The 12,218-nt window shown below is 36.4% G+C and overlaps 1 protein-coding gene across 4 annotated transcripts in view; it reads left to right on the top strand.

The window, feature by feature from the left end:
* PLEKHA5 (pleckstrin homology domain containing A5) overlaps positions 1 to 12,218 on the top strand; it is a 233,205-nt gene that overhangs the window by 111,854 nt on the left and 109,133 nt on the right. The window lies entirely within an intron of this gene.

Raw genomic sequence — 12,218 nt, 5'->3', positions numbered from 1 at the left:
TGCATGTAGCAGGAGTTTCTTCATTTTCATTGATGTCTAGTGTTCCATTGTATAAATATGCCACTATTCATTTTATCCATCCTCCTACAGAGTGACATTTGGGTTACTTCCAGTTTGTAACTATTATAGATAATATTGCTATTAGCATTTTTGAGTATCTTTTTGGTGGTCTCATTTATACCTTTTTTGGAATTTATTCTCAAGAAGAGAATTGCTGGATCACAGGATATGTATGGATTTAACTTTAGAAAATACTGTCAAACAGTGTTTCGAGCAGTTGTACAACTTACGCTTGCAAAAGCATTGTGAGAAAGTTATGATTGGCCCACATCCTCACCAAAACAATATTGCCAGTCATCTTTTTAGAGATTATTATTCTAGTTTGGCCCTTTGCATTACCATATAAATTATTGAATTGGTTTTAATTTTCACAAGAAATCTTGCTGGAATTTTGATTGCAATTGCACTGAATCTGTAGATCAATTTGGAGAGAACTGACATCTTCACAGTATTGACTTTTCGTGATATACCATGGGATATTCCTCCATTTCTTAAGAACTTTTAAAACTTTACTCAGTAGTATTTTACAGTTTTCTACATAGAGGTCTTGCACAACTTTTGATATGCTGGTACTTTATAATATACATGGAATGACATACATGTGCTTTAGAAATGGGACAAGCAGGTTGAATTCATAATTATAATTATAATAGTTGTAAGCTCTAAGCCAATAGTCTATTTTTTATGACAGTCCACCTTATGTCAAAAAGAGATGGGATATGTGTGGGGTTTCCAATCTTTTATGCAGCAGATATTCTACCATGTGCTTCATAGACATTGCTGTGTGTCAAGCACTGTTCTAAACACTGGGGATATGGTGATAAACGAGAGAATAAGGTACTTGGAATGAGGTTTACTCCCAGAAAAGGTAAGAAAGCTTGACTAAAGTGGTAGATAAGCCAGAATTGCAGAGTATATTTAGGCCCCAAGGAGTTAAGAGGCTAGACAAGTATGGGATGATATATAGGGTATGTAAAGAGGTTGGCATAAGTACATTAGTACTTGATAAATTTTAATTGTGCTGGTTGCAGCTGTTGTTACTAGCATACCTATTGTGGGAAAAGATGGGGACAGAAGTCAGAGTCTTGGAGAAATACCTGTATTTAAGGGATCTGAATAAAAATATAGCACATGAAGAAAGTCAGAAAATTAATCCAGAGAGCCTGGGCCAGAACTTAGGGGAATTCAGTGTTGTGGAAGCCAAGGATGTAAAGATTTCCAATTGTCAAAAGATGCATAGACATCAAAGGGATGAGAAAGAAGCAGAGACCATTGATGTAGCAATTATGAGAATATTGATTGACCTTTGAGAAAGCAGTTTTAGTGGCATGATTGTTATGGACTCTCTAGAGAAGTTTGGCAGAAGGAGAAAGATGGAAGAAGCAAGGGAAGAGTGCTTTTACATTTGAGAAAACTTAGTAATATTTGCAACCTTTAGGAAAAATTGAATGGATTACATTAATTTGCCTATTGCTGCGAAACAAATTGTGGTGTTTAAACATTTCTGCGGATCAAGAATTTGTCATATGATTGAACTGAATTATTTTTGCCTAAACCCCAGCTCTTGACCTTCTTTGTAAATTAAAAAGTTGGGGACACCAGTGATTTTTTTTTTTTAAATAATACCAACTATTTAACCTAGTTGTCAAGAACACTACAGAATGAGGAATAAATATGTTTTGTTCTCATTTGGGAAAGGAACCTTACTTTCATTAGACCCAGCAAGAACAGGAGATAGCAACATATTCTTCTGTATTAAAAATTCATGATCTTAGCAGCAGTATCCAAAAATGCTGTAGAACAGCAATGTTTACCCGTAAAATAAATTATTTTCTCTGTAAAAAATATGCCGAAAGTTGTATCTATGATTGACTTTGCTCCAGTGGAAGGGAGGAGGGGATTTCAATAATAGGTATATCTGAAGCAGAAGGTAACACAGGTTGCCTGGATTGGGAGGGTGGGGTTAGCTGGGTTTCACTTCTCACTCTCTGCCTAAATGAGCTTTTGAATTATCAAATCATGTGTATATATTTCATTTATTTATTTCTGTGTGTCAACAGATTATTCTAGGCATTGGGATCATTGGCCTATTTTGTTCTATTTTCTTCTATATGTCATTGTATATTTTAAAAAAACCCAATATTGTTCATTTTAAATAAAAGACACTACTATGTATGTAGTGAGATATAGTATAAAATACTTAAAAATGTAATTATATTTCCAAACTTGAAATGCAGTCAAACCTCTTAATAACAAATCTGTTGATTATACTTCTATTTTTAATCCCCTAGGGCTGTAGATTTTTTTTTTAAGTTTTTGGGGGGGTTTTTTGGTTGTTTGTTTGGTGTGTGTGTTTGTATATGCTTTGTTTTGTTTTTAGAAACAACTGCAGAAGATTTGTGATTCATTTGGATGTGTACTGCTGTGGATTACCTCTGTTTCTTGCTTTTTAAATTTCCTACCATGAATTGGCAATCATAATTGAAATAGAAAGACTAAGTTACTATATGATGAGTGCTTATAGGTAACCTACTCTTATTTAAAAAGCATACTAATGTAACATTTCACATATCCCTATATTTTAAAAATACAGTTATATTGTTTTTAGTTTTAGGCTTCAGTTGAATTTTTTTCCCTATGGATTTTTTTCAGAAGGAAAGAGGATCTTCAACCTAATGAATGGCCTGAATTTCTGGTATCGTTCGGGGAAAGCTGTCTCATATAAGATCTTAAATAATTGGTTTGGTGGATATGGAAGTGGGGTGGGTCATTTAAAAAATGGGAACAATAGAAGCACCTTTCTTTCTGGTTGTGTCAAACACTATAGAGTAACAGTTAATACATACGCTTGCCAAAGATTTTTTTTTCCTCAAAAAACAAACTCACACAAAGAGAAAGTCAAAAACATCTTCAATAGATGTTTTGTTAAAACCAGTGGTTGAATGCATCCATCACATTGACTCATTGAATGCAGTTATAATTCCTACAGAAAATAGAGAAGTTAATTTCCTTTGAATTGTAATTAGCCATATCTCCAGATAAAATGCCCAATGCCACTTGAGAAAAATGACCAGTTAACCGACTTGGAATCTGCATCATTAAGCTCTACTGAGGTATGGAAATGGAACATAGATGTTTACTAAAGCCCTGATAGTGGACAGGAGATGCCATTTATGTGGCTTGTATTTTAAACAATACAACTCTCAATCTTTAATAAAGCCAAAATGTGCTCAGAATTTATAATGAACGTGTTAAAAGCTCTGTAGTGCACTGTTTTCGTGAATATACCTTAATTTCTTTAATTATTTCTCCATAAGAGATTGTGACATTTGGGACTGATTTCATTTTATGTGCTGCTTTTTAGAAAAATAAAACCAAAAACTCAAGTAGTTAGTTATTGGTTCTATTTTTCCTGACCTAGATGAAATGATGAGATTGATTTATAATCTGTTCTCTAGTAAATTATGTAAATCTGAACAAAAAAATAATTCATTAAAAAGTCTTTATTCAACAATAAGAAAACAAACAATCCAATTAAAATATGAACAAAAAAAGATCTGAGTAGACACTTTGCCAAAGAAAATATACAGATGGCCAATAAGTATATGAAAAAGATGCTCAACACATTTATCATTGGGGAATTGCAAATTAAAGAATAGTGAGATAACACTACACACCTATTAGAATGGCTAAAATCCAAAAAACTGACAATACCATTTGCTGGCAATGTTGTAGAGCAATAGGAACTCTCATTCATTGCTGGTGGGAATGCAAAATTGGAAGACAGTTTGGCAGTCTCTTATAAAGCTAAACATAGTCTTACCATATGATTCTGCAATCATGCTTCTTAGTATATACCCAAATGAGTTGAAAATTTATGTCCACACAAAAACTTGCACACGAATATTTATAGCAGCTTTATTCATAGTTGCCGAAACTGGAAGCAGCCAAGATGATATCCTTTAATAGGTGAATGTATAAACAAACTGGTACATCTATATATAATGGAATATTATTCAGCAGTAAGAAGAAGTGGACAAGCCACAGAAAGACACAGATGAATGTTAAATGCATGTTGCTAAGTGAAAGAAGCCAGTCTAAAAACTCTACTAACTGTATGATTCCCACAGACATTTTGGAAAAGGCAAAACTATGGAGTCAGTAAAAAGATCAGGGGTTTGAGGGAAAGGAGGGACCAGTTGAATACTTGAAGCACAGGGGATTTTTAGGGTGGCGAAACTATTCTGTGTGATGCTTTAATTGTGGTTATCTGACAAAACCCATTGAACTTTACACACAAAGAGTGAATCCAGACTATATGCAAATTCTAAAAATCATTTAGGAGGTCAAGGGATCCCAGGATAGAATGCAGACTGTGACAAAAGAAGCTAACTGTTACAAATACATGACACAACCTTATTGGACAGAGTGGGGCAGAAAGGTGCTGACCAAAGCGACTATGGAAGTAAATGGCGTCTCTAAGACTAAAGACAAAAGACTCTGTACATAAACAGTCTATTCTCTAAGGTCAGGAAAAACAAGGGAACTCTGAGAAAGTGTCACAGCCAAGAAAAAGCCTAAGGACATGATGACTAGATATAACATGGTAACATGACTAGTTAACATGGTTAACTGTCCAACCCTCTTTCAGATTATAGGGTACAAACATCCTCAAACAAAGATGCATTTTTTAATTTTTCCAGAGTTACAGTTGATTTGGATTTAGGCATGTCTGAGTTCATTTTGTAATTAGTGCCGAATTAGTGCGTAACAATTTATCTATTATGTACACCAAACATTTCTGTACTTTATAAAAATCTTGATAGAAGTATCTTTGGAAAATGTAAGCAGTGCCTAATTTAATGATTTGTTCGTTCTCAGCTGCAGGAATTACAGAGTGCAATTGTACGTGTGCACCCGTTACACACAACACCCCCCTTGCTAATAAGCACACTCAATAGTTGTTGAATGAAATAGTGAATGAGTGAAGAGCTGGTTCAAGCACTAGAAACTTACATTTATTCACAACCCGCCTCTTCCCATGAAGAATTGGAAATGGCCTGTAACAAAACAGACAATAAATTAATAATACATAAAGAAGGGAGGTGAAAAATCAGTGCCAGAGAAAACACATGTTTGAGTCAGACCCAGAAGTGTACGTAAATATTTTTTGAAACAGAAGCACATCAGGTTTTCTTTTAGCTACTCTTTAATTCTGGGATGACAAGCCCGGATGCCTGAGAGCGCGGCGGATACTGTAAACACGTGAAGTTGGGTCAAGCGTGACGCCATCGGGGCAGGGAGGCTCTGCCCTCCCTGCCTGCAGCGTTCACGTCTCCCGACACCATGCTTGGGGACATAGCTGCCCGGTTGCTTTGGTCTAAATTTTTGCCCAGTGCACCAGCTCACACAATCCCAGAGATGTTACTAGATAAACATTTGTTTTACTTGGGTGAGAAGCACACTAGATGTGAGTGAAATTTTTTGTTGTTGTTTCCTTCAATTATTGTGCACACCAAATCTAGGACTTTATCCAGATAGCTTTGCAGTTAGTCAGTCCTGGCCTAATTTTGATTGTCGTGCCCCCGACATGTTACTGAGGGCCTCCTCCCCGCAGCCTCTGGGTTCTAGGGGCAGAGTTGTGCTCTGCCGTTGTCTCTGGGATTTTATTGCCTGCTGTGGATGCACACACTGTGCTTCTGACATCCGAGCATACACAGGTTATGAAAATGGTATCACAACTGCCTCCTGGTGGCCAGTGGTTGTAAAATGCCATGAGATGTGAGAAGCCTCCCACTTTCAGAGCTGTTAAATGTTTTTAAAAACGTGCTTCTTGGAATAAATGAATAGGGTACTCTAAGCATGTTTATATAGTTCTTATTGTGAGATGGCAGCTATACCTAGTACTTTTGAACTCCAGCAACTCCTCTGGGAAATCTGGGACTTGCAATCTGTAGCCATGGTGGTTTGTTTTGTTAGAATAAATAGTTGCTTTTTTTTTTTCTAACATAAGGTTTCATTTGGCATTTCTCAAAGCATGGTATGCATGTCACTGGTAGTATATAAAATGATTTTTAGGTATGTTGTGAGCTGAGATAAGCCAACTTGGGCATTTGCCTTTGTTAATTCAACACTGGCAAGTACCTGTAGCCCCTGACAGTTACAGGTAGACGTGACCCGTGTATACCATCAGCTTGTGAAATATGTATGTTTTGTATTTTTAGAATCTGTCAGCATTGGAGTTCCTCTCTTGCAGCCGCAGTGAGACAGCAGTTTTAGGGCAGTAAGGGATAGACACCCATGAGAAGGGTTTTTGCCGTCTCTTAATTCCCTTGGTGTGAAGTGCGAGGCAGTACCCGGCTATTGCCCATGCTGCTGAGCCCGGTCTACGTCCCTAAGGGCGAGGATCTCAGTATCTAAATATTTCATGGCCCAGGACTGCTGCTCTTGCTAGGCCTGGAGGAGAGATGATAGCAGCTGACTGCGGGGGTGCCTGCTGCCGCAGCCATAGCCCAGCCACCTCGATTCCTGTCCTCAGGGCAGAAATTCCTGACCTGTGCAAAACTTGCTTACCACGTCGAAAACATCTGCAAACAGGAAACTTTCTAGACAAAGATGGAATTTTAATTCCAGAACGTGTGGAGTTCTAACACAGAATTGCAAATGTTGCTTGTTCTTTTCCCTTGTTATGTTGTATTGTACGGCCTGCCTTCTTGGAAGGACCCATCTGATCCTTGTAGAACATTTCCATTAAAACAACAGCGGAAAAAAAAAAAAAAAAAAAACAACAGCGGTAGCAAACAATCTGTTTATCCCGTCTTTCTCTTGAGAAGCAAAAACAGCCTTGCAAAGTGATTTCAGAGGGTCCTAAACCACCAAGAAATTTCCCTAGGTCTCTCCACAACAGTAAATAATTAGGTTCTATTTCATTTGTAATTTAGATCAGAATGCTTTTTAGCTTAGCTTTTTCCTGAATGAGCTGGGTGGGCAATACCATTTGTGTTGTGGGAATTAATCTGAAATTCAGTATAATAGACTCACATTTTAAACCTTAGAATGCTGGATGTAATGGAGAAGATCCCAGATTATATCCAATCAGAGGAAGAATTGTAGAATGCTATGCTGTATTAAAGCAAGTTGAAATATTAATACTTCTGATCAGGATTGACTAAATTCCAATGCACATCTTCCTTCACATCTTTACATATTTCATATTACAGCTACATTAGTTATTTTTTAATTCCTGTAAAATTCATATAGCATAAAATTAGCCATCTTAAGGTGTATGATTCAGTGGCATTCAGTATATTCACAGTGGTAGGCACCAATCACCTCTAGCTAGTTTCAAAATAATTTCCTCACCCCAAAAGGAAACCCTGTGCCCATTAAGCAGTTGGCTCCCAATTTCCCCCTTCCCCACCTAGCCCCTGGCAGTCATTAATCAGCTTTCTGCCTCTATGGATTTACCTTATCTGAGTATTTCTTATAAATGGAATCATACAATATGTGATGTTTTGTGTCTGCCTTATTTCACTTAGCATAATGGTTTTGAGGTTCAACCATGTTGTAGCATCTTTCGATACTTCATTCTTTTTTATGGCTGAATAATATTCCATCGTGCATATATGCTGCATCTTCTGTGCTCCTTCACCCATTGATGGACATTTGGGTTTTTTCCACCTTTTGGCTTTTGTGAACAGGGGCTAGGAATATTTGTGTACAAGTATTTGTTTTCAGTTCTTTGGGATATAAACCTAGGAGTTGAGTTGCTAGGTTGTATGGTAATTCTACGTTTAACGTTTTGAGGAACCACTGAACTGGTTTCCATAGCAGCTGCACTTTTACATTCCTGACAATACTACGTATTTATGCTGGGATCTCGAACTGACTCTGGGGCTTCCAGATGAAATTCTGAACAATCAAGATGTTTTATTTTTGGTCAGATAACACCAGTATATTTTTTTCTGGAAAATTTTCAAAGGAAGCCTATGAAAGTGATCCATTTCTAAAGTTTGTGTTTGAGTATCCATAATTTCTTATGCCGTTGATCCTCAGGCATCCGAACAAAAATTTTAAGAACAGCATTTAAGAACTGAATTTACTCTGTTTTAAATTAATATATCTAGTCCTTTCTTATTTTGTCTTCTATATCTAATATGTAAATAACACTTTTGAAATATTTAGCTGATCTAGCAATCAGAGAGTAATGGGCACACAGATTGTTTAGAGTAGGAAAAAGTTCCTGACTAGTAATTTTCAAATCAAGTGTTTGATTTGATTGACAGTAATTTTACTGCATAAGGAAGTGGGTTCTATCCTTCCAGTTTCCAGTTGGGTACATCTTTTCTTTCGTTTTCTGGTGGCAGCTTAATCTTCCTTTTGTTGGTCGTTGCTAATGTTTTCCAGTCACTTAATGCACTGAACTGGTTTCTCCATGCTGAATTACATTTTGATTGGTTTAAACATGGTTTATTACTTTGTCACAGAATGTGATGGACCCCTTTTGGTGCCTAGCAAACTGCTGTCGACACATCCCTCCAACTTTCTTCCTGTTGGAAAGAGTCCAGACTTTGTTCTAGTGGTTGTTTCCTCAATGTGTTCTGGGAAGGTGAGCCTCCTAAGCCCCAGGGTATAGATCATAATTATTCTTAGGGAGTTAGTCCTATGCCTTATGCCATAGGTAATTGGTTTAAGCTGAAGAACTGTGAAAGTTTTCTTCATTTTCTTAAAAAAAAGAAACCTAAGACAGGAATTCGTTCCCTTCTTTACCATAAGAACATGATACTTGGAGCTGCAGTGGCAAAGGTGGAACTATGAGAGAAAAGTAAGGGATTCACAGAGGAGCCCCGCCCAAGCGCCCTGGCATTATTGAGCTTCTGAGTTAGTCAACCCAGAGACTGCCCTGCCTCTTCTTGCCATTTGAGATGCTAAATTCTTCATTGTCTGAGCCACTTTTTAATTGATCATTCTGTTACTGAAAGCATCCTAACTCATACCACAAGATAAATAGAAAATGTTTTGTTAAAATGTGAAAAAACAATATACTTCATAATTCCCACGTGTAAAATTCAGGAAATTTTATAGGTTAAAAAAAAATTTTTATAGGTAAAAATTCAGGAAATTTTATAGGCTGAGACATTTTCTTTAAACGCTTTCTATTTACCATTGAGGTAACTATTATCCTCCATCATATAAATTATAAATATAAAGATGGGTTTTACCTAAGGGAAGAAACAAGTAGAACTAGTTTTGTTCACACATACATATCAGCTACTGAAGCCTATTTGTGCCTGAAAGTAGTTTTGTGGCTTAGAATGTAATGCCCAAACTAAACCTGCTGAATCAGAATCTCCTGAGGTTTGGTTTGGTAGTGTGTATTTTAAGCCAGTTCTCCCATGATTCTGAGGCAACCAGTATTTGAGTTTAGGAATCACTGACCTAGGGTAAATGTCTAAATTTCTCAGTGCTTTAGAACTCTAAATACTGCTGCCCTTTTTTGCTGGTAATAAAAGAGTATTTGAATTTCACATTTCAGAAGCTAAATTTATACTGAGACATTGATTGTCAAAGATATGAAATATATGTGAAAGTACCATTCTTGAATTTGTCCTTTGTTCTCTCTGCACTGTTTATTTAGCAGCTTTGTTTAGACATGGCAAATATTGTATAATTTGAGGAAAGGGGTTTTTTTTTGTTTTATTTCTTTCCTGTTCTGTTTCGTATACCTTGTAAACCACTTTACTTTTTCCTAAATACATTGTCTTACTCGGGACTCTTTTGTTATAGAAATTGAACTCAGACTTTTAGGCAAAAAGAGGAATTAGATGGTTTATATACTCAAACTCTGTAGAAGGCATGGGTGCAACTCTGGGGAGTGGCAGTAGGGTTTGGAAGCAGTAACCCTTAACTCTGCAGGAGTTTTGCTGCTTCTCCCTGGTGTTTGGCCTTATTATCTCAGATTCCACCCATCCTCTGTGGGTTTATGCTCGAAGCCCATTTACATTTGTCTCTGCTTTTTTGATCCACGTGGCTTTCAGAAGAGTAATTGTTATTGCTTAATGAGCTCTAATTATGTGTCAAATACTGTTATAGGGGCTTTAATGTTTGTATTCATCTAATCCTTATAACAATCCTATGAGGATGGTGCTGCTGTTATATCCATTTTAGAGGTGAAGAGGTACAGTAGTTTTCCTAAGGCCTGACCTGAGCTTCTGACCTAGGCAGTCTGGTTCCAGAATCCATTTATGCTATAGCATCTCATATTCTTACTTGTTTTTTTATTTATGTAGTTATTTACCCACAACTAGTTTGGACATTTCTTTTTCTTTCTTTTTTTAGTTCTCCCACAGGAGCCAAAGCAAATGCTTCTTCTGCAGAAGAAGCAATATCTTCAATAAATATTCGTTGAATAAATTTTAAAAATCTGTTAATAGTAGCCAAGGAAATTAAATCTCAGCCCAGGTTTGTTTAATTTTTCTTTTCAACACTAGACAGCAGTATGTATAACATTTCTAATAAACTTCTAATGTAAGGTATTTTCACTTAAAAGCAGAAGAAACTTGTAGGCCAAGGAATTTGTGCAAATGAGGTGTAAAAACAAAGAAATTACTCCTCCAGTGCCAGAAATGTGAGTGTAGAAGTGTAGTACGTTAAAACCTGTTTTGTTTTGTAAGGGAGAATACTCATACCTCGAACTTGGCCTTGGCAGGCAACCGGTCTTGGAGTTGTTGCCACAAAACCACCTGATTATGTCTGTTATATAATGTCATGAAGAGAAAGGGATGACTTATGAGGAGGCCCTTTTGTGGAGCCAGTTGTAGATACAAAAGTCTCTTTGGTCCCAAGGCTGTGTCTCAATTGTGGGTCTCCGTAACACACTCCATCCTGTTCTGCGGTAGTAAAACCTTTAAAAACATGCATGTTCTCTTGCCTCCTTTCAAGAGAGTAAGCAGTACTTCTCTTGACTAAATGAAGCTGACACACAAAGCACCATTATAATAAGTTTCTTTGAGGCCTGTTTTTTGATGGTAATGAAACTGGTGACACTGTCATATGTTTGATTCTATTTCCACATCAAAAATAGGCCATGTATCTTCCAGGCAGACGGTATAAGTGTAGAATCTATTTAGTACTTGAATAATAGATGTTTTGTTGGTAAATCAGGCTCTGTAGAAAACCAGTTAGATTTTATAATTTCCTTCAGAATGAAAATCAGTCTATATACAGGTAGAGTGTAAGTCACAAACTATCGTTCAAAAATGTATATTCATCCAGAGTTGAAGTTAGGACCTAGTCAAGGAAATTAGGTGTAAATTTGTATTTGTTTTCCTTGGTTGTTGATATATTATTTCATGTTCATCAATGTGTTCTGGAGTCTGAATTTCTTTATTATGTTAGAATTTAAGATTATCTTTTATAAAATGCAAAATTTAAGATTATCTTATAAAACGAATTTCTTTATTATGTTAGAATTTAAGATTATCTTTTATTATTTCCAAATCTAATTTTTTATTAGTTACTATTGCACGTTAAAGTACAAAATTAGCAAAGTTTTCATACTTTACTTGTTGTGCACATACACTTTTACCTGGAATTTTTCTAGAATTGAAATGGTTGCAGTTAAAATATAGGTAAAGATGCCAGAGCCTATCAAAAAATTGACTACTCAGAATCCATTTTTTCCCCTATCAAGTGAAAAGCACCCAGAGATAGTTTGAGGGTTCAAATATTCAAAGGCGGTACAAACATAACCAGACATTTCACCTGTAGCTCAGAAGTTGAGATGTCATTTGCTGGTCGTGAAAGGGAAGAAAGATGATCGGTTTTAATGCCAACATCATTGCTGCCTTTTAGGTTTTATCTCTCACTTTGGTTTGTATTTGGTTTTATAGATGTGTAAACTTATTAGAGTTAGTCCACTTTCCGTGAGTATATATGTTCTATTTATTTTGCAGACTAGTTGACAAACGTCTTTACTGACAGGTCCTTTGAGATGTAAGTGTGTATGACTGCAAATTTTGTTGGTCATGCTAACCGTTCGTGATATGTATTACTGCAACTACCTGAGTGAGGGAAATTGGGGGAAATCTCTCCAAGGAGGGGACATTTGAGCTGGACTAAAAGTGTAAATTGGTGAGATACACAAATTATGACAGAGT

Source organism: Eubalaena glacialis, chromosome 11, assembly GCF_028564815.1.
Source record: "Eubalaena glacialis isolate mEubGla1 chromosome 11, mEubGla1.1.hap2.+ XY, whole genome shotgun sequence".
In the NCBI taxonomy this organism is placed as follows: Eukaryota; Metazoa; Chordata; class Mammalia; order Artiodactyla; family Balaenidae; genus Eubalaena; species Eubalaena glacialis.
This window is presented reverse-complemented; position numbering and strand designations above follow the sequence as displayed.